Source organism: Silene latifolia, chromosome 7 (assembly GCF_048544455.1).
Source record: "Silene latifolia isolate original U9 population chromosome 7, ASM4854445v1, whole genome shotgun sequence".
NCBI lineage: Eukaryota > Viridiplantae > Streptophyta > Magnoliopsida > Caryophyllales > Caryophyllaceae > Silene > Silene latifolia.
The window spans coordinates 52,719,055-52,744,029 of NC_133532.1; positions in this window are offsets into that span (position 1 = coordinate 52,719,055).

The window sequence follows — 24,975 nt, forward strand, 5'->3', positions numbered from 1 at the left end:
GCAATCCGCTTACGCTGCAATCAACCATACAAATGCATAACAAATACTACATCGTCACCTACAACAACAATCACATAATTCCAATCACTAACTGCAAAACCCCATTTCCCCCAATTCATGATTAAAGGCAAACCCTAGAATTAATCATCAACAAACATGGGAGTAAAGACTTACCGACGAAAGGATGAAGGATTGAATGCGAGTGCTATGATTGTCCACACATACATAGAGGAGAGATTGGGAATGATTAGAGCGTCGTACATTTGATTAGGTTTTGTAAAATGATGTTTAGAAACTGATTATCGAGATTATATAATCTCTAATTACTCCCGAATCAAACCGCTGAAATATCACTCGCGGACCGGATACTCGGTCGAGTATAGAGTATACTCGGCCGAGTATCCTCTAATCGGTCGAGTATTCATCATACTCGGCCGAGTGTTCCTCGGCAGTAGCCAAACAGACTCCACGACACACACTACTCGACCGAGTAGGCCATACTCCTTCGAGTACCAGCCTATAAAATTCGTAGTATTACATTAAGTCCAATCCGTGTTTGGTCTCTTCATCTCCCTTATTTTCATATTTGCAAACGGTTTTTACCATTTCAAGTATTTTCAAACCCCTTTTTATTTTTACAAGTTTTTAACCATAAAACATTTTTCACCCTTGGTTCTTAATACCATGACGGTTTAATCCGTGTTTCGGTGATAATATTTGGTTAATTATATTTAAAAGGTATTTTAAAGCCTTTTATTTCATTTCTTTACATTTTGGAAGGTATTTTAAAGCCTTTCATCATTTCTTTATATTTTCAAAATAAATGTATTAGTCACCAATACAAAGTCATCCTTGGTTCTACATACCATGTCGGATTTTAACCCGAGTACGATGATGAATATTGACAAATTATATTCAAATGAACTTAAAACAATTAGTCCATAACCATTTTTAAAACTATTCATGTCAAGCTTGTAAAGTCGAACCCGACATCAAATGCCGCCAAAACAATGACGGTTATTCAAGTCTCGTTCTTCAAATCAACACAAAAGCGGCCTAAACGACCTTTTCAAACCAAAACGGGTTCAAATACCCATTTTTCAACACGTTTTACAAACGTTTTTTTTTTCAATGTTCAGAACACGTCATACATTGTTGACGGATCTGCGCCTAAACAGGCCACTTATTTTTCTATTTTCAACCCAGGGGAGACCCTCTTGCATCGCCAATAGGCTCGCGCCTCTTCCGGCTGCCTGATGCAGGGTCTGTTCCCCTTCCAGCATTGGTCTAGGACGATCCCGACTCCGGCTAACCCGGATATAGGATGGATCAGATGACTAATGTGCTCATTCAAATACCGTATTCGCAAAGTGTCTTACTAAGACAAATGGATCACGTTATGCACCATAAACCTAATTCGGTAAATGGATGTTTAATTTCCGTCTTACATGCAAATCAATCATAAATCCAACTCGACATCTTATACTTGATATTTGGATTAAATCAACCGACTTAAAAGCTCTCATATGTTAGGTTTAAACTATTGGATGCGCATTCATGCATTTAAACCGTTTTATCAACTTTTGCATTCAACCAACCAAGATCGATCAGTAGAGGCCGCTACCACGGGCGGGATTGAGTGTCTAATTAAAAGGCTTCCCAATACGTACCTTCACCTCTTACTCAGAAACTTTGGATAGTGTACGACCATATCCAGGGCGTACGAGCGTCATTCTAGAGATAGGATGCTAAAGAGGGACGATTCCTTATCTTTAGTACCTATGTCAAACACTGCTTTGTGCTTCGTTTGACCGAGGTATAAAGTGGATTCGAACGGGTTCCAAGCATCCCACAAATTCTTGGTGGCGACTCCGAGCATCTCTAATTGTTTCGAGACCCTTGCCGAGACGAAACCGACCGATCTAAAACGATCTGGTCGAAATTATTTTTACGCCGCCGAGCGTGGCTTTCAAAAGACCAATGTATGTCCACAAATCGGCTGGGCATGCAGGTGGGACATGTCCACAAGGGCGAATTAGGGTGGTCTGGAAACCTCATCTCTATGATGTTCTGTTCTTAGACTCTGATGCTCAACATATTCACATGAAAGTAATAGATAAAATTACTGGTATGAGTTTCTTTTATACAGTGCTTTATGCTTTCAATAGGATTAATGAAAGGGAACCTTTGTGGGACAGTTTGAAACGATTAAGACCTCAGGGGTCTGAACCTTGGCTGTTAGGGGGAGATTTTAATTGTGTGTTGTAGGCTAAGGAGAGATTGGGTGGAAGTTTTAATATGTCAGAGGCTGACCCCTTTCAGCAATGTCTTGAGGAATGTGAGGTGATGGATATTCAAGATACGGGTTCATATTATACATGGAACAATAAGCAACCTGTAGAGACAAGAGTATATAGCAGATTAGATAGGGCCTTGGTTAATCAAGGCTGGACTGATGAGTTGCCTAATATGTATGCCAATTTCCTTGCCGAGAGTCATTTTGATCATAACCCTTGCCTGATTGGACTGGCAGATACAGGTTAGCATAGGAACATGCCATTTAAATACATTAACATGTGGATTTTATCACCAGATTTTCATGATTGTGTTTCTAGAGTTTGGCAACAAAGGTGTGAGGGTACAAAAATGTTTAGGGTCATTCAAAAGTTTAGAAGACTTAAGCTTGACCTTAAAAGTATTAATAGATCTTGTTACTCTGATATTGAGAACCAAGCTATGTTGGTTGAAACCAATCTTTTTCAACTACAGAAATTAATTTCTCAATCTATAGGGGACAAGGATCTTTTGGCTCAGGAATATGCAGCTCATCAGTACTCAGTACACTTACAGTAGGCCAAAACAGCTTTTCTGAAGCAAAAAGCAAAGGCTCATTGGCTGGTAGATAGAGATACGAATTTCTCCTATTTCCATGGGATTATTAAAGCTAGGAGGAATAAAAATTGTATTTATCAAACTAAAGACCACAAAGGAATTATACACTCTGATGGGGGTGAGATACAGCAAGCATTCCCGGAGTACTACGAAGTACTACTAGGTTCTAATGCTCCTACTATAGGAGTAAAGAATGTTATTGTCCAGTCTAGCTCCAGTGACACATGATGAAATCAAGGATATTATTTTCAATATCCCAAATGACAAAGCTCCAGGTCCAGATGGATTTTCTAGCAAGTTCTTTAAGGACTTGTGGGATATAGTTGGAGGAGAGGTGACAGATGCAGTGATGGATTTTTTGAGTAAGGAGCCTTGCTAAAACAGGTAAATGCAACCTTGGTCACTTTGATCCCTAAGGTAGAGAGACCTGAGACTATGCTTCAATACAGACCTATAGCTTGTTGTAATGTGATATATAAATACATCTCTAAAGTGTTATACAACAGATTGGCCCTCATATTATCTGACTTAATCTCCCACACTCAAGGAGGTTTCATTCAAGGAAGAAGCATTATGGACAATATTTTTATATGCCAGGATATTATCAGACTGTATGAAAGAAAGGCTAGCTCTCCCAGGTGTTTATTCAAACTAGATCTTAAGAAGGCCTATGATACAGTGGAGTGGGGTTTTTTTGGATCAATTGCTCAAGGCTATGGACTTTCCAGATCAGTTCACTCATTGGATTATGCAATGTGTCATAATAATTAGCTATTCTCTAAATCTTAATGGAAATTTGTTTGGTTTTTTCAAGGGTAAAAGGGAGCTAAGACAAGGAGATCCTTTATTACCCCTAATATTCATTATTTGTATGGACTATTTATCTAGACTCTTAAGTTATTTAACTGAGAGTCCAGATTTCCATTTTCTTCTTTTGTGCAAGCCCATGAAGCTTTCTCACCTAATATTTGCTGATGATCTTTTTTTATTTATCAAGGGGGATGCTCATTCTATGATGACTTTGCTTAGAACCTTCTCTACTTTCTCCAAGTCATCAGACCTAAACACGAGCAAATAAAAATCTAATCCCTACTTTAATGGAGTGCCTGCAGGCCTTAAAAATGAGATTTTGCAAATTTCTGGAATGGTGGAGGGTAAATTGCCTTTCAAATACCTAAGGGTTCCCATAAAAACTACTAGGCTGACTGCACAGGATTGCAAACCCATTATTGATAAAGTGATGGATAGAATCAGGGGACTGGGAGCTAGGAAATTGTCTTATGCTGGTAGATTGGTCCTAGTGAAGGCTGTACTTAAAACTTTACAAAATTATTGGACTACTATGTTCATCTTGCCTAGTGGAGTCATAACAAGAATTTGAGGCAATTTGTAGGAATTTCCTTTGGGATGGAGGTGCTGATTTCATTAGATCCTCTCTGGTTTCATGGGAGAAATCCTGCAAACCTAGAGTGGAAGGAGGCTTGGGTTTGAAAAATGATGTGGAATGGAACAAGGCAGCCATGGGAAAACTTGTCTGGTGGATTGCTACTAAACCTGACCATTTACGGGTCAGGTGGGTGAATCATACTTACATAAAAGGGATGACTTGGCTGACATACAAACCTCCAACCAATTCTAGCTGGTACTGGAGGAGAATATGTTGAGTCAATAATTTATTTCTAGAAGCCTATCAGTAGAGCGTATGGTAAATTCAACCAAACAAAGAGTACAATATTGCAAAGGGCTGTGATTTCCTAGGGGAAAAAAGTCAGGAAGTCACTTGGCATGGCCTAGTTTGGAACAAATGGAGCATACGAAAAACAGATTTATGGCATGGGTTTATCACCATAACAATATGAACACTATGGACAAACTATACAGACTGAATATCAGTTATGAGAATACCTGTTGGATTTGCAGGAGCTTCACGGAAACGAGTGAGCATTTGTTCTTCAACTGTCGATATAGTCAGAAAATAATCACCAAAATAGGGGATGGCTTGGGATCTCTCTATCGTGCCACGATCTTCTGAACTGGAGATTGGGTTTCATGGACTCTAAAACCAAGAGAGGAATTGTGAATGCCATCATCAACAACTGTATCTATCATCTATGGAAACAAAGAAATCAAAGTAAGCATAAGCTCACAATTCTTCGACCAGACAAAGTAACAAAACAAATTATCGAGGAGATGCGCAGCAGATCAAATACCAGATTTCTGAACCGGTGAAGGAAAAAGACCGGGTTTTCTTGTAGAGAGTCACTGGGGATTAGAATGGAATTGGTTTCTGTAAGAGGAAGAAGATAGGGTTTATGTGATTTAGGGATATCGCTGCTCAATCCCATATCTTTTTTTGTTGTCTATTTGCCTTTGTTGTTTGTTTGAGTGGACATGGTTTTGTTGGATTTAAGATTGGGCCGTCTCGCTGATAGCCCAATGAAATCTTGTATGGTATCAGTTTCGTTATTATTATTATTATTATTATTATTATTATTATTATTATTATTATTATTATTATTATTATTATTATTATTATTATTATTATTATTATTATTATTATTATTATTATTATTATTATTATTATTATTATTACTATTATTACTATTATTCTTATTCTTATTCTTATTATTATTATTATTATTTCAGTTCAATTCACTCAATCGGCTTAGTTCGATTCACTCTATTCGATTCGATTCACTCAACTCCATTCGATTCGATTCGATTTAGGCGTTCAACTCAGCTCCATTCAGTTCAGATCATTCGATTCGATTTCACTCACTCTATTCGATTCATTGACTTAGTTCGATTCGGCTCTATTCGATTCACTCGTTCGATTCGATCTAAAAGCCAGAAAGAACAGGGCCTAATAATAATAATAAATAAATAAATAATATTAATAAATAAATAAATAATATTAATAAAAACTATTTCCTCCGTTCTCATATGATCTACCCATTTGTTGAATATATGAGTGTAGTATTTTAATAAAATGGGTAGATCATATGAGAACGGGGGAGTATTAAGTTTAAGATGTGCAAAATTGAAATGGGCTGAATTTAGTGGAGCTGAACTGAACTGAGCTGAGCTGAACTGATTGGAGTTGAGCTGAGCTGAACTGAACTGAGCTGAACTAAATAGAGTTAAGCTGAACTGAAATGACCTGAAAATAAGCTAGAACATAGACTAGAGAAGGTCTTTTTGACCATTTTACGGCGTGTTGATGCTATATCACGGCTGTTGTGGCCTTGACTTCGGAGGAGATTCCTTTACAATTTAATCTAAGGCCCTAGTTCTTTCTGACTTTTTAGAGCTGAACTGAACTGAACTGAATGGAGCTGAATCAATCGAATCGAATCGAATGGAGTCATGTCTTTGAACTAAATCAATCGAATAAGTGAGATGAATCGAATCGAATCAATAAAGGTGAATTGAGTGAATCAATCGAAATAGTCATATTAATAACAATAATATTTAATATTGTTGTTATTATCACTATAACAATATTAATATTCATAGTATAATATTAATATTAATATTTATAGAAAAAAATTATAATATTATATATATATATATATATATATATATATATATATATATATATATATATATATATATATGAATAATCATAAATTATAAGAATGAAAAAATAGTAAATTTTTTACTAATAATATTCTTAATAACAATAATAAATAATAATGTCAATATTAATAAAGATATTACTAAAAATAATTGTTTCGAACAAAAACACTCATGTAAGCGTTACTCGAATCCGGGTCGGGTCAACGCGGTTGATGAGTCATAATTATATACATATTTATGCCTCCCCTTAATTGCTTTTGATAAAGTTTTCGTGCTTATTTATATTAATTATATGCCTTTTATGTTAGATTGCTATTACTTCCGCCTTTTGATGTTTAATGCAGGAATGATGCATTTGAGGAGGAAAGGAATGAAATGGGCATCGCGGAGTAGGCACAGTGGAAAACACGAAGCATGGCACGGGAATCCGTAAGAATGAAGGGAGAAAAATTAAGAGGAAAGCACGAAGAAAGGAGCTGAAACCGTGGTGCCTCGATCAAGTAGAGCTAGACTCGATCGAGGAGGTGTACTCGATCGAGTACATTGGGGCTCGATCGAGGAACCTATATGTTCCATAATTTTCCGCAATTTCCTTAAGTTGGTTATGTAATATCATAAATACCTAAATCGTACCCTAGGTTATTTTTACGTCTTATATTCCGTAGTTTAGTATTGCTACCCCAGAAAACTCTCTAAAAAACTTAGTTTAGCTTAATTATTGTTCTTAATTCCGGATCTAGCTATTTACGGTATTGTTCTTAATCTTTCCTCGTTAATTATTAATTCAATTCATGCTATTATTTCTTTGTTCTTATTTATTGTCTTCAATTATGTCTTTCATTCAGTTTATCGTTGTTATTACCCTTATCATGAGTAGCTTAATTCTTAATCTAGGGTGAAAGGGGATCTAGGTTGTTAGAAAAGGGGTTAGTATGAATTGATTGTTAAATTGCTTTCTATTGTTGTTTAATTATCGTTTTACATCTAGTTAATTGATTACTGATCAGAATTGATTAATTTAGTCTTGCATAAATTAGGATTTTCACCGACCGGGTTAAGACTAGTATAGGCCACGATAATTGAATAGAGATAATTTAATGATAGCGATCACATGTTAAATTAGATCTAAAAGAAATATTGAATCGACTGATCATATGACTTTCAACAATATAAATTGCTCAATCAGTGAATTAAATCTTACCCTTGAATACAACCTAGTGAACCCGATCCCTAGACTCTTTTGTATTATTGTTTGCCATCTTTATTTAAATTGCTATTAGTTGTTAGAAAACAAAATCAACAAACCCCAAAAATTGGTTACTTTAAGACGATTTAAATATAAACAAACTAGATAATCACCGCCTCCCTGTGGATTCGACCCTGAGTTGCCACTAGTTATCTTGTTAGTAGTAGTTTAGGTTTATTTTGATTAAGGCCAACGACTGAAAATAACCTTATAAATTTTGGCGCCGTTGCCGGGGAAGACAAAAATTGTTCTAGTTGTTTTTGTTTATTTTGTCTTTTTGTTTCAGGGAACCTTGTTCCTTGAGACAGTTCTATCTTTTCTTGTTGTTTTCGTGTATACCCAGGTCTAACAGGTTAGAGATCGTATCTTTTGATCCCGAGGCAGAGAAGACTTTTCGGTACATACGAAAATTTCAAAGAGAAGTAAGTCAAGTGGAAGAGTTGAGTACACTTGACTACGAGCGGTATACTTTTGCAGAAGATTCGTCCTTAAAAGAGGACACCCCTATTTCTGTACCTGTGGTTACTACTACAACCTTGACGATGCCGACCTTGGCAAGTCACTCCGAGCCCACAATTGACTCCATTCCTAAAGGCTTCAAGCTCCCTACCACATATGAAGGGACTTTTGAGATCAAACCGTCGTATATAAGCCTAGTAGAGAGGAATTTATTTGGAGGAAAAGTTAGAGAGGACCCCGCAAAGTATATGAAGAAGTTTGTCACTTATTGCTGTTCTATTTCGTTGACAGTTGGGGTTACTCAAGACCAAGTAAAACAAACTTTATTTCCCTTCTCTCTTAAAGATGATGCAGCTGAGTGGTTAAGAGACTTAGATATGGAGGCTGACGCAATTACTAATTGGACTTCATTAGTTCTTGCATTCTACAAGAGGTATTTTCCACCGCAGAAAACTAATGCATTGAGAAGTCAGATTACAAATTTTAAGCAAGGTCCCACTGAGGATTTTAATGAAGATTGGATACGGTTCAAAAGACTAGTGCGGTCTGTCCCTCACCATGGATTTAAAATTTGGTTCCTTTGCAACCAGTTTTATAACTGGTTGTATGATGATCATAAAGCCTTATTTAATTCGGCTGCTAATGAGAGATTCCAAGATAACACTAATGACGGTAATGCTTGGAATATTATTGATCAGATTGCCACTCACAAAGTTGAGTACAGTAATCCCAGAGGAAGTAAGAGAGGAAGTGGTTCAGATAGTGCGGTCGCGGCTCAGTTAGAAACCATACTTGCTCAAATAGCCGAATTGAAGACTACTCAGTCTTTGGGTAAGCAAGAGACGGTCCATATGGTAACTTCTTCCCTGAAAGAAGTCAGAATACTTTTGCTCAACCCCCTCCTCAAGGTACCTATGTTATTCCTCCTAATCGTGGTAATCAACCACAAGGAGGTTATCAAAGGCAAAACCAAGGAGGTTTTCAACAAATGCAACATCCTCCTCAAGCGCCTAGTAATGAGATAACTGAGCTGAAATCCCTATTGCAACAAAGTTTGATGATTCAACAAAAGCAAATGGCTCAAATCTCCGAACTCGTGGCTCACAACAAGATGCTAGACACTCAAGTTGCTCAAATGGCGGCTCAAAATACATCAAAACAGCCCGGTCTCCCTCCTCAAGGTAAACAAGCACATGAGCATGTTAATGCTATTTCTTTAAGGAGCGGTATTTCTTATCAAGACCCGAACATGCCCACTAATGAAGATGAGGTTCCCTACATGCATCCTAAGGTATTGGGAAATTTGGAGCTAAGTGATGATGAAAAAGAAATTGACAAAACTCAAACACGGGATTTGAAGAAAAGCGAAAAAACGAGGAAAAGCGTGGTGACTCGATCGAGTAGACACGGGCTCGATCGAGGCACTAGTGTACTCGATCGAGTTCACCTCGGGCTCGCTCGCGGCACCACCCCTGGACTTGATTTTTCTGATAATTCAGCTATGGCATTGGACAAAAACAGGTTCCTCGATCGAGTACAACCCAGGCTCGATCGAGGCACCACTTCAGTTGATCAAGTTACTACTGGGATCGATCGCGTCACTCCTATACCTGACGTTAATGCTTCCAAAGTTGTTTCTAATGCAAAAGAAGCGGAGCCGATTAAAATTCAGCTACCTTTCCCTCAACGATTGCAAAAATCCAAACTTGAATAATAGTTTGGAAGGTTTATGAAGATAGTGAAGAAGCTTCAAGTGACAGTGCCATTTACTGAATTGGTCGCTCAAGTGCCGGCTTATGCCATGTTTTGAAAGAAATTTGTTTAAGAAGTGGGCTTTTGATGAAGTTGAGACGGTAGCATTTACTCAAGAATGCGCAGCCGCATTACAAGCTAACTCACCACCAAAGCTGAAGGATCTAAGGAGTTTTCCTATCCCTTGTCATATTGGTAGTATACCTATTGATAAAGCCCTTTGCTATTTAGGGGCTAGTGTTAGTTTCATGCCGTATTCAATATGTAAAAAGTTAAATATGGGTCAACTACGTGTCACTAATATGACCTTACAATTGGCTGATAGATCTTTAAAGAAGCCTATGAGTGTCTTAGAGGATGTGCCAGTTAGAGTAAGGAAGTATTTCATTCCCGTTGACTTTATAGTTATGGATATGGCTGAGGATTCTCAAGTCCCCATTATTCTAGGTAGACCGTTCCTTTATACTGCGGGAGCACTCGTAGATATTATGGATGGTAGTTTGACACTAATAATTGGGGATGACACTGTTAAATTTGTTCTTGACAACGCTATAAAGCGTCCCCATTCGGTAGCTCCTTGTAATATGCTTCATACTCTTTCTCCTACTATTGATGAATCCTCTTCTTATTGTTTTAACAGGAACTCGTATGATGCCCCTGCTGCTGCGTCATATCCATGGAGCAAGGAAGTGGATGAGATAGAGAAGCTGATTTATGGAGATGATTCTCCTTCTGCGATAGCTTACAACTCAGATGAGAGTGATGACATAGAAGCCGAGTTGGATGCTTTAGAGGCCGAAATTTTCAGAGAGGATCTCGTCAAATTATTTGAAGAAGCTCCTTTATTGGATGAAGCACCACTTATCCCTACCATGGGTGATGACTTGAAGAGTGATGGGAATGCTTGCTCATAGTTTATAAACTTTGAGTTTGATGAGCCAAAACATTAATCATTGCTTTTATTCTTTGCTTGGACTTTTTATTGGTGTTATTTATGCTTGTGTATAGCACACGCGCTTATTTTTGATTTACTGTTACGAGCTTTGAATTGTATTGACTGTGCTTTGAATGGCATTGTTTTTAAATGCAGGATGTGCTCGCCAGTTGGTTCCTCGATTGAGTGATGGCAGCCTCGATTGAGTGCTAGCAGGCTCGATCGAGTAGCCACGTTTTTGGGATAATTTCGTGACTTGACGATGATAGGAATTGCGGTTGGTGATTTTCCCTTATTTTTGCAGTTGGTTTTGGGGAATTTCTATGCTCATACCCGATAATCTCTTCCCTTGTAACTTCTTTTATTGCATTGTCTTTTTCTTTTCCATTCCTTTTGTTAGCTGTATCCTTTAGGTTGCTGGTTTGTTGCGTGATTGCTTGCTGTAGACGTCACAATGAGGACACTGTGACATTTAGGTTTGGGGAAGGGGTTTTATTTATGTTGTGTGCCTTTATTTATTGTTGTGTGTTTATAAAATCAAAAATCCATAAAAAATTTTAAAACAATTATAAAATACAAAAACATGTTTTTATACACACATGATTTCGAAACATATTTGAAGAATTTTATCTTTAGAAAAATTATTTTAAAACTATTAAAATCGTGCCTTCAAATGCAACCCAAAGTTATAGTAGAATAGCTATAACTTTAAGTTTGGTAAGTAAAGTTATAGATAAAATAGCTATAATTTTACCTTCCCAATATTATTTTTTAAGATACCGTTATTAGATGAAGTCCTATACTACCTAATCTTCCTGTAGATCTTCAGTGATAGGATCTTCTTTTATCTTGATAATAAGCTCTTCATCTTGAACTTGTTTAAAGACTTGATCAATTTTTTGCTTGAGTGATCATCATACTTGAAACTTGTTACAGTTATTATGACGCTTTAAGAATCTTCAATGTTGTAGCTCAAGCTCCTATAACATTACTTGAACGATGCTTCACAAATTTTCAATGTTATAGCCAAGAGTGCTATAACATTACTCGCTTAAATTGTAAACTTTAATCAATCTATTAAAGACTAACAAACGATTACAAGCAAGAGTATATATAATATAAAGTACATACTTGTCATTATCAAAACTAATCATATATCTATATGGCCCAACACCACTTTAGTTATCATACCTTATTTTTAGACTTCCGTTGTGTTAAACTATTACTTATTATTCAGTTGGTTGAACTTTGTAATATTCAGTTTGAGACGGTCTTATCAGTATTGATGTAATTTATTTAAGGTACCTTGTATTTTTTTACTTTTGATATTCATTATCTCGGGTAACCGAGATGGCAACAACCTTGTTTAACTAGGAATGTCTTGCTAAAGACTCTTAGTTAAATAGGGGTGCTACAATTATTGATAGGTAGAATATTCCATAATATATTATCTTATGGGAAAATCTACTCCATTGTATGTGTGTGTATATATATCGCTCATAATGGAATAAGAATACAATTCTGTCATCCTTATTTTCTTATCTCTACCTACTCTCTATGTTTATCAGTCTTCTTTATTTCACATCATTTTAGAAAATTCATAATAAACGATAATTACCTTCTAATGTTCGTCATCTTCATCTTCGCTGTTAATATCTTGATATTTATTGTTAATATTGGCAACAAAATCATGTTCTTCGTAATTATAATCACCTTCTTTGTTCTAACGATACTGTTGTTGTTCATTGAAGTAATTATTGAATTTATTTCGCTTCTCATATGAATTGAAAACGTAACTAAAGGAAAGGTTAAAAAGTTATTTGCGCTCATTTTTTTTCTTTTTTTGGCAGTTGTAAATAAAGAATTTGTATACATATGACATTTGACTCATTTGGTCAAATGAACTTATTTTAATAATACCATAAACTAAAATAACAAGGTAACTACATCGGGTAACATAAGTGTGTTGATGGCGAACGGACAGCTGAATACGGGAATCAACTTCAACATCCATAACATTCTTGAAGTGACGATCACATGTGGTCAAAAGTTCGAACATATCTTTATCCATCTTAATCATCTGAGCTCCGGAGAAATACCTACAATAAGACACAAAAATGTGTCTTGGAAATTCATCCCCTTGGCTGTGATACACATTATCTAGAAACCTACGAGATCCTTGACCAATAGAGAGTGAACAAATTGTACTTATGCCACAAGGACGTATAAAGGAAAGGCGGAATATAGACCATGAAAGCCTAACTCCAGAAAGATAAAACTCTTAACACTTTGGAAAACAGTCCCTACGGACAAGAAACTCGTAGCCAAGAAAAGTGAGTAAGAAGATAGGGAGAAAAAGAAAAAGCCACATGATCAGCCCCCAAACCAAAACCAATTAAGTAGGACGGAGGGAGATGGATACAAACACACACCGGATGTAAAGCTACGAACTTTCGTATTAACCCGTAACTAAATATGAAGCAGAACGACACAACTAAAGCTAGAAAGATAAAGCTAGGGAAAGTTTTTATTTGGAAGAACATTGTAAACAAGGTAAACGAAAAACAAACATCAATTAGAAGTGGAGACCACCGCATCCGACGTAACCAACAACACTGCCAAAATCCCGATTCATCCCCTACCATGCACATGTCAAAAAGGAAGACCTATCCACCATGACCTCACACCAACATAAGAAAGAGACGGACTCAACAAATATATTCTGAAAGTCGCGACTGTCCAGCAAGCACTAAGAAAACCAACAAAGGACACCCATTTCACTAAACGAATCCTCCCGGGACCGCCGCCTTACATGCAAAAACCAATCTACACATACACAAGTGACACAAAGAACAAATGATCGATTGGTGGGAGAAATGGGGGAGCACCAATCGGTCCCAAACTGACACGAAGAGCAATGCTCATTGACAAACACAATAAGGACTAAGGACCGATAGATGGGGAAAATGGGGGAATCACCAATGGTCCATAACCGACCTGTGCTCATATTTGAAATTTCGATAAATTATGTTTTACAAAAATGTTAAAAATATAATGAGTGAAAAAGTAAAGTTAAAAAAATTCCAGCTATAACGAATAATTATAGGGGCGTGAATGTGTGATATAACAACTCGTTTTTTTTTGCTAGCTAATGAGAAAAAAACAAAGCACTGTAGGTACGGAATATGGCGGGTGGACAGGTGGAGAAAGAGTACAACTGGTTATTCGAGATTCTAAACAAAAAAGTAAGCAATTTGAAGGAAGAACACACAATAATTTATTGAACGATTTCTTAAAATAATGGTCAAAAATAAAATATTTGTCGTTTTGGGTCAGTTTTGAAAATATTTGTCAAAATGGTGTCTACGTAGGCCCGGGTTTTCAAAACCTAAAATACGGAACAAACACGCCATTACCAATGCATGTTTTATGAAGGAAACACGCCATTAGCATTGGCGTGTCTTTACAGCTTTTTCCCAAGTGACAGACTTCCATGAACTTAAAACAACATAATTGTACATACACACCATTGGGTATTTTGAAAATTACCAAAATACCCTTCCGAGGTCATGCTTAGTCTTTTTAGTCTCGTGAAATTTTGGCGTCGTTGCCGGGGAGGTGGCGTAATTTTGTTGCTTTATTTAAGTTTGTCTCTCGTCTCAAGGAATTTATTCCTTCAGCCCGATCTCATATTTTTGCAAGTTCTTGATTAGTTTTGCAGGATATCTGTTCTAGAAGAGAACGTTGTCGTACCTGCTTCACTGTAAATTCTATCTGCTAGGATGCCGAATATACCCAGTCATTCAGAGTCGACGGTGGATTCCCTTCCAAAAGGTTTCCTATTACCCACTACTGACTTGGGAACCTTTGGAATCCACCCATCTTACATATAACTGGCCGAGAGAAATCTCTTCAGAGGGGGTACCTGGAGAAGATCCGTGCAAGCACATAGAGCTATTTACAGAGTATTGTTCCACCATTCCTCTTATTGCTGGAGTGACACAAGACAGAGTGAAGGGAGTCCTATTTCCCTTTTCTTTGACTGATGATGCCCGGGAATGGTTGAGAAATTTAGACAGGGAAACTGTCGGTGTAACCGATTGGAATTCCCTTGCCTTGGCCTTTTATAGGCGATATTTTCCACCACAGCGCACTAATGCGTTGAGAGCTCAAATTACTGCATTTGAGCAACTACCTACTGAAGACTTGAACGGGGCTTGGACTAGGTTCAAGAAGCTCATCCATTCTGTGCCTCATCATGGTTTCAAGCGCTGGTTCTTATGTACCCAATTCTATAATGGGTTGTATCCGGACCAGAGAGCTGTTCTTGACAATGCAGCCAAAGGGAGATTTCAGAAGAACGTAGAGGATAGTAAAGGGTGGCATCTTATTGAGGAGATGGCCATCCATGTTGCAGAGTATGGAAATCCCCGAGGAGGTAGGCATGTAAACGAGTTGGTAGTAGCTGAGGTTGAGAGTCCTAGCGGAAGTCTAGGTAGTCCGGAGATTATAGAGATTGTGGGTGAGCGTGCACAATTTTGTGCTATTACTGAGCATGAGATAATATGTGGTAGATGTGGCATGGAGGGGCATGACCCCATTGGTTGTATGGCAAGTGTAGAGCGTGTCCTTGCTTATCAAAAATTCAAGCAAGGAGTTCCTTTTTCCCAATTATATGAAGACTTGACTTCAACAAGTGCTTCTATTCCTTCTACACCAATGCCACAACCGGATTCCCCTTCTACAAATGGGGAGTTAGCCGAACTGAAATCCTTAGTTTTGAACTTAACGCAACAGCTTGGGGAGAAATGCAACAAGGATAATACCGCTATTGTGGAGTTAAGAGAGCAAGTTGCGCAATTAACACTCGTGCAAAACCAAGTTAATCATCCACCCTCGTGCGACCCAATCAACGCCATTAATCTCCGAAGTGGTCTTATTTATGATGGACCAAAAGTGCCAGAAGACGGGGTTGTGACAGCTGGTGATGCTCCGGATGACGAGTTGGAAGAGTTTACGAACGATATCCCTGCTGAATATTGTCCAGGTACTCGATCGAATGAAATTTCCCTTCGATCGAGTGAATTAGCTCCTCCCACTGCCCAATCGAGTACAATTCCCACTCGATCGAAAGATGCCCAAATAACATATTTCGATCGAGAAGCTTATTCCTCTCAATCGAACACTTTGGCAGAAGAAGTTACTCGATCGAGTGATTCTGGGACTCGATCGAGAGAACCTGAATTTCAAGAACCCGATCGAGAGGTTGAAAAGCCTCGATCGAGTAATTTTCAAGACAAAACTACTCGATCGAGTGAGGAAACTGCTCGATCGAGTGCCAGAACCAGCAGAGCTTCAACTTTGATATCTAATTCCGCTACCGTGTCATCTTCCCCTGCTGTGAAGACGTCACGTACTGATAAAGGTAAAGAGAAAGTCGTGGGTCCACTCATTGCTACCAGAGTACCCTATCTAGGACGTCTGAAGGACGCAAAGCACTACTACAGATACAGGCTATAACAACGGTTAAAAACCGTTGTTATATAAAAAAGCGGACGTTGTTAAAGCGTCCGTTGTAAAAGGTTTTAACAACGGTTGGTTTTATTAAGAAACCCGTTGTGAAAACTATTAACAACGGTTTTAAGTATAAAAAACCGTTGTGGAAAGGGTGACTAAATTTTGGTGGGAAAGTTATAACAACGGTTACAGTATAAAAAACCGTTGTTATAACTAAAGACAACGGGTTTTTTCTAAATAACCGTTGTTGTTTGTTTTTAAAAAAAAAAATTAAATTAAATATTACTAGATGCATGCATAATTACGGCCCATTATAATTCCGATGCATGCATTATTACTGCCATCCCTGCATATGAATGGACAATATATGGAATGAGAAGGGTTATAAGATTTGAAGCAGAGATATGATGGCACAACTTCCTAAACATATATTAATTAAAAAAAAACAACTCAAACGACACATTACTTAGTATAAATACATGCATTATCTCAACCACCATTCCATTATCTCACTATCTCCAAACCCTAACTGCTAAAACAAACTTCAAACCCTAAATCTTTCAAACAAACTCCAAACTTCATCAACAAAATGAATGATACCATCCGTAAGACTCTTACTATGATCGAGCACAACAATAGTTTCATCCGCCGGTTGCTCCACATCGAGGACAGTTTCAGGAGCTACCTTGTGGATGCTCGATCCGCACTTAAAGACGCCAAAAAAATGGCTTGACAGAGCAGCAGTTGTTGCAGCTATTTGACGATATAACAACTGCTGAACGAAACCTCCAAATAGCTAAGGAGGAGAGGATGGATATCATAGAAGAGAGTAAGACTCTATATGGATATCTAAGAATTGCATTTTTATCAATGTAATTCGTTTTTTAATTTATGTATTTATATTTATATATATATATATATATATATATATATATATATATATATATATATATATATATTAATTAAGTTTATCATGCATTATTCCTCTCTATCATCTTGCTTCTTCTTTGTTTTATTTTATTTAATTTGTTTTACAAGCTAATAAACGCAGAAAAACAACAGTGACAAAACTAATTAAGCGAATAATACTTAGAGAAATAACATAATAATCGATAAAAACACATGCAAATGAAATAATTAGAAAAGGAAAATAATGACTGAGATGACAAAACCTAAATTAAACCATGCATATTTACCTGATAATTAGAGAAAGTAAGAGACGATGAAACCAACAGTGACGGCGAGATGATAAAGCGACGATGAGAAAGAGAGAAAGAGACGATGAGAAAGTGTGTGTTTGTGTTTGTGTTTGTGTTGTGTTTGTGTTTGTGTTTGTGTATGTTTGTGTTTATGTTAGGTTTGTGTTTTGTGGCTGTAGCTGATCTGTGTTTGTGTGGTTTATAGTATGGAAAGTATTGACAACGGTTTTTAAACAAAAACCGTTGTTAAAAAGTATTAACAACGGGTTTAAAAAATAACCGTTGTAATTACTTTTCACTAACTTTGCACCAATTTTGCGCCAAATTATTAACAACGGTTGTGCATGTTTGACCCGTTGTTAAAACTTATAACAACGGTTATCTAACCATAACCGTTGTAATTAATTTTAGTAAAATTCGCGCCATCCGTTCTACAACGTCTTATGGTGATTTTCGTGAATAAGCGTTGTTAAAGGGGCGTTGTAGTTTCCTGGATTTGTAGTAGTGAAGGTTGAGCGACAGTACGTAAGTTTGTGGACGTTGTCAAGAACCTCCAAGTAACTGTCCCTTTTACCGAACTGATTACCCAGGTACCTACTTACGCTAAATTTATGAAAGATATTGTGACGCGTAAGAGAGAGCTAAGTGAATATGAGACTGTTGCTTTTATGGAAGAGTCTAGTAATTTACTTTTAAATAAGGCTCCACCTAAAATGAAAGACCTGGGTAGTTTCTCTATCACCTGTATCATAGGCAAAGAAGTAATAGATAAGGCTCTTTGTGATTTAGGAGCCAGTGTCAGTGTCATGCCTCTGTCTGTCTACAAGAAATTAAATATGGGTCACCTTAAAATGACTAACATCACTTTACAGATGGCTGATAGATCTGTAAGACGACTCTTGGGTATTTTAGAGGACGTGCCTGTGAAAGTAGGCAAGTTCTTTATACCAGTGGACTTTATTTGTTTTAGATATTACTGAGGATACCGGAACCCTAATTATACTAGGAAGACCGTTCTTATGTACAGTTGGGGCCATCATTGATGTCAAATAAGGGCGTTTGACTCTTGTTGTGGGGGGTGACGCGATTACTTTCAGTCTGCCTGGTACTTTGGCTCGGCCAATGATAGAGGATACATGTTATTCTGTTGATATTGTTGACGAGTCTGTCGATGACTTCTGGTCGGGTTCTTTTATAAAGGACCCACTAGAAGCCCTAATACTTTTGGATGAGTGTGCAGATAACCCAGATAACAATGACACTGTGTTGGATTTGCTTGAAGCTGCTTTAGATGAGCGTGAACTCACCGACGCCGAGGAGAGAAAAGTGAAAGGATGATCGATACTCTTTGCTCCATAGAGGTAAAGGTACCTGAGTGTAAGCCTCTTCCCTCTCATCTAAAATATGCCTTCTTAGATGATACCGAGCAATATCCAGTTATTGTTAGTGCTAAGCTTGATGATGATCCGCTGACTGCTTTGTTAGCTGTGCTTAAGAAAAACAAGAAAGCTATGGGTTATTCTTTGGATGATATCAAGGGGATTAGTCCCGATATTTTTATGCACAGGATTGAGCTGGAGGAAGATCACAAGCCTTGCAGACAGGGTCAGCGCCGACTGAACCAACATATGGCTGAGGTAATGAAGCTGCTTGACGCGGGTATTATCTATTCTGTTGGTCATTCTAAGTGGGTGAGTCCAGTTCAGGTAGTTCCTAAGAAAGGGGGGACTACTGTGGTCAAGAATGACAAAAATGAGTTAATACCTACTAGAGTAGTAACTAGCTGGCGGATGTGTATAGATTACAGACAGCTGAATGTTACCCCTAAGAAAGATCACTTTCCCCTTCCTTTCATTGATCAGATGGTAGAGAGGTTAGCTTCTCATAAGTTTTTCTGTTATCTGGATGGGTACTCAGGATTCTTTCAGATCCCTATTCATCCAGATGATCGGGCTAAGACTACTTTTACTTGTCCTCAGGGCGTTTTTGCTTATCGCAGGATGCCTTTTGGTTTGTGTAATACCCCTGCTACCTTTCAAAGGTGCATGATGGGGATATTTTCAGAGTACATTGAGTCTATTATGGAAGTTTTATGGACGACTTCAGTGTCTATGGAAGTGATTTTTCTAACTGTCTGTCTAACCTTGATAAAGTGTTGCAGGGCTGCATTGAGGTTAATCTTGTGCTTAACTGGGAGAAGTGTCATTTCATGGTCAACAAGGGAGTTGTCTTAGGGCACTTAGTTTCTGACATGGGAATAGAAGTTGACAAAGCAAAAGTGGAAGTGCTTCAGCAATTACCTCCTATTAATGTTAAGGGAGTGAGGAGCTTCCTTGGTCATGCTGGCTTTTATTGCCGGTTTATCAAGGATTTTTCAAAAATTGCTAAACCACTTACACAGATGCTACTTAAGGACGCCCCTTTTGTATTTACTGATGAGTGTCTTTCTGCTTTTAACAGGTTAAAGCAGACACTGATATTTGCGCCGATCATACAGCCTCCCCACTTGGATTTACCGTTCGAGATTATGTGTGATGCTAGTGATTATGCACTAGGAGATGTGTTAGGGCAAAGGAAAGACAAGGCTTTAAATGCAATTTACTATGCGAGCCGAACTCTGGATGAGGCTCAAGTGAAGTACACCACTACTGAGAAAGAGCTGCTAGCTATGGTTTATGCCTTAGAAAAATTTCGTTCTTATTTGATAGGGTCAGAAGTTACTGTTTTTACTGACCATGCAGCGCTGAGACACCTTCTTGCTAAGAAGGAAGCTAAACCATGGCTATTGAGATGGATACTTCTTCTTCAGGAGTTTGACTTGCAGATAAAAGATAAGAAAGGAGCTGGGAACGTTGTAGCTGATCATCTATCAAGACTGTCACAGCAAGAGGGAGAAGATTCTTTACATATTGATGATTCTTTTCCTGATGATTCTTTGTTTGCTGTTTTGTCTTCTATTGTTAACAAAGATCCTTGTTATGCAGATCTAGCTAATTACGTTGTCAGTGCCGCGGTGCCGCCTGACCTTTCTCATCAGCAGAGGAAGCGTTTTCTATATAACGCTAAGCAGTACTTCTGGGATGATCCTTATTTGTTTAAGGAATGTGCAGACGGTCTCTGCAGACGGTGTATTCCGCAGTGGGAGACCAAAGTAATCTTAGAAGGTTGTCACTCCTCCTCTTATGGTGGTCATCACGGTTCATCGCGCACCGTGGCTAAGGTACTTCAGTCTGGTTTTTACTGGCCTACTTTGTTTGTTGATGCTAAGGCTTTTGTTTCAGCTTGTGCTGCCTGCCAACGATCCAGGAACATTTCAAAGAGACATGAGATGCCACAAAATGGTATCTTGGAGGTTGAGGTTTTCGATGTCTGGGGCATCGATTTCCAGGGACCGTTCCCATCTAGTAAAGGTAACAGGTATATTTTAGTAGCTGTTGACTATGTGTCTAAGTGGGTAGAGGCAATTGCTTCACGCCATTGTGATGCCAAGACCGTGATTAAGATGTTTAAAAAGATTATGTTTCCCCGATTTGGTGTCCCTAGGGTCGTCATTAGTGATGGGAGAATGCACTTTAAAGAAAAGAAACTAACTTCCATTCTGTCTAAGGTTGGTGTTCAACACCGGCGCGGTTTGGGGCATCATCCCCAAACTAGTGGTCAGGTCGATAATCACGAGATTAAAGAGATCTTATCTAAAGTAGTTTCTAAATCACGGAAGGACTGGAGTCTTAAACTAGAAGACACATTATGGGCTTATAGGACTGCCTTTAAGATACCGATTGGTGCATCACCTTATCGGTTAGTTTATGGGAATCATGTCATTTACCTGTTGAGTTGGAATGTAAGGCTTGGTGGGCAATTCGTGAACTTAACTTTGATCCTAAGTTGTGTGGTTAGAACCGTCTTTTGCAGCTAGATGAACTGGAGGAGTTTAGGCTCAACGCCTATGATAGCTCACGCATCTACAAGGAGAAGACGAAGAGATGGCATGACAAAAGGATCTTACCTCGAGAATTTCATGTCGGGCAGAAGGTATTGTTGTTTAACGTCCGACTGCGGTTATTTCCTGGCAAACTGAAGTCCAGGTGGAGTAACCTTATACAGTGACAACTGTCACTAAATTTGGGTCTGTTGAGCTAGAAGGTCCCGAGGGAAATAGGTTCAAGGTGAATGGGCAATATGTGAAGCATTACCACGAAGCAAATGATGCAGACAACCGTGTTGAAGTCTTGTACTTCGACAAGCTTGATGCGCCAGTTAATTGAAGCCAGAAAGGTCGTGCATGACCTCTTAAACCTGCGCTTTCCGGGAGGCAACCCAGACTGTTTTACTGTACTTTGGTTAAACTTATTTCTTTTCCTTTAGCTTTGTATTGAACTTTGAACACCGAACTATGCGTCTCTCTTATTTCCTATACTTCTTATGTGCGTTTTGCAGGTGAGACAGCTCGATCAAGTGGTTTTTCTACTCGATCGAGCACTTTTGCTAAGAATTTCACTCGATCGAGCATCTTCTGTCCTCGATCGAAATGCTGCAAATCCCATTCTCTCGATCGAGTAACATATCTTCTCGATCTAGTCCTTTTGTAACCCAATCCTCTCGATCGAACCATTCTGCTATGGTCGATCGAGCAAAGTCATGCTCCAGCTGCTGTTTTTCGACCTTTGAGCTACTGTGTGCTCCCTCATGACCTCCCATGTTCATGGTCGGTTTGGGGAGGCCCCTCCTTATGACGTCTTGTCAGTTTTCCGACTACTTCTATCCTTTTCTCCTTCTTTTGCATTTCTTTCCCTATTTTTGGTACAATGAGGGCATTGTACGGTTTGGTTTGAGGAGGTATGCATCCATATCTGTGTCTGCATGTTTTCTTGCATTTCCGTTTGCATGTTTATTCATTTTCGCATTCATCGTTGTTTTTAATTCAAAAAATTACATAAAATTCAAAAAAATTCACGTTTATTCTGAGTCGGAACGTCTGAACTTTGATGCTACATTGAGTCTTTATCCTTGCCTTGCATATTCTTAACATTTCGTTGGCATGGTAATGTGCATAATCTACGAGTTTTTGTTTCTCTCTTATCTGAACGAATAGACTTGACTCACGTATTGGCAAGCTACATTACATTCTGAGGTTAGAGCTTTATAAACTGGTGACATTCATGACCGGTTTCATGTAGGATATGAGTAGTACTCTCTGTAAGGCATGTAACATCAATTGGCATAAGCATGAATCTAGTCTTCTTAATACCTGTATGCATTCGGTCTGTGGATGGTGACACATGTTAGGAGAGGCAGTTCCCTTTATTTCATTCTACCCATGAGCCTCACATAGCCAAATTGTCTTCTTTGTCCCGTTTAGCTACAATCTAAAATTTTGCCTACCCTAGCCAAGCTAGTGATGAGTAGCTGTTTGGGGAGTTTTATTGCAGTTTGGTTACATATCTGATTTCAGAAGTCGGTGGAAGGGTTGAAGGGAATGAAAAGAAAAATGCTGTGAAAAGAAAAAAATTGTGAAGAAAAAAAACATTAGAAAAAGAATCGAAAAAGAAATATGAAAAGAAAGAAAAAATCATATGCGGAAAAATGAAGAGTTGTATAGATGATTTTTACTCTCATGTGTTATTTATATCTTATGGGGAGTTGACAAGTTTATGGTGTATTGTGAGTTGAGTGCATCCAATTTGCACTGTTTCGTATTGATATATTTTGAGTATGAAGTTGGGATGTAGTTTTAAAATTTGGATCCGTTGTTGCTAGCCTGGCTATTAACTCCACATCTCCAAATTCATTTTAGCCCCTTCTTACCCATTACCTCAGTTACCCAAATGTAAGTCCTCGGCGTGTGTCTTGGTCATTAGTTTGGTTGGAATGCATATGTACGGTCGTAGAGATTATATTCATGTTAAACAGCATGCATGTTCTTATAGGTCGAGTTAGGTGAGTGACTCTACTTCTTTCTATCTTTCACTTATATACTCACTTTGTGCTTAATTTGAGTGATGAGCGACCCGTGAGAGTCCGATATCTATTAGTCTTGCAAGGTCGATGGTTCAGTAAGTTTGAGACATTGATTTAATTCGTTTGCACTTATCATTTGCCACTTTGTTAGTTGTTACATTAAACTGGTTTGGGTGAATGATTTGTAGCTGATGAGTTGGTCCCGTTCCACTTCTTGTTCTTAGTTGCATTCATAGTTTGCTTGGGGACAAGCAAATGTTTGGTTTGGGGAGATTTGATGCGTGTATTTTATATAAGATTTTTACCTCATTTTTACACGCATTTCTGTACTATTTATGTAGCATCTAGCTACAGATGCCCCCGAATAGTCTACTTTGGTTTGTCTTGTGTAAATTACAGGTACGGACCAGAAAGAAGATAAATCGAGCCTAAACTTGTCTCATTTGCATGCATTTGTGGAGAATAAGGAGTTGGAGCTTGGAATCTACCACTTAAAAGACGCGTGAGCTGATTTCGGAAGGTGTCAAGGTGTCTTACGTGCCAATATAGCTCGATCGATCACTTTTTAGTCGATCGTATGCTTTATCCTTTGAAGATTCACTCGATCGAGTTGTTTTCATAACTCGATCGAGAAGGCTGATATAAGAAGTCCTCGATCGAATGGTTTTTCTATTCGGTCGAGAGGAATTGATGGTTATGTCCTCGATCGAGTGGTTTAATTCTACTCGATCGAGAGGTTTTATTCTGTAATCGTGTTTTTTGCCTTATTCCGTGTTGGGCTTTGTAATTAGTTTAATTAGGTTAAGTAGTACGGCGTGTTAGGAGTACTGGATCATGCTTTAGACTACGATACTCTTCTCCTCTCCTCTCTACTCTCTTCTACTCTTACTCTTACTTTTGGAACGAATGCTTGGATCGAATCTTGTAATCGGTATCATTACTCTCCTTTATTCTTTAATCTTAATCCTTTTATTACTCTTTATTTCTTCTCCTCCTTTATTTACAATTGCTTTTATTCAATTTCTCCTATTGCTTGTTATCATGTTCAATTCCTCTATTTTATGTACAGTTGTTGCTTTCACAATAATGATGCATAGCTAATTTCCTTTTCTAAGACTTAGTGAATCCATGATTATGAAGGATTAGTAATTTGAAGTATTAGGTCTATGCTAGTGTAGTTTATGTTGTTAATCGCTACATTTAATTGTTTCTGCCTAATTGGGTCGACGCAATTAGTCATTTAATCTCAGTAAACCTTGACCTAGATAGAAAGACTGGAAGGGGTGAGACTTGTAGCGAACATTAGGGTACGTAGTGAGGGCGGAAGCTATGCTATTTGTGCTTTAGGGCGAATTGAGACCGGAAGGAGATATTCACTGCCCCATAGACCATACTTGCATTAACCTGAGACCTAGATTGCTTGACTGAATAATCATGGT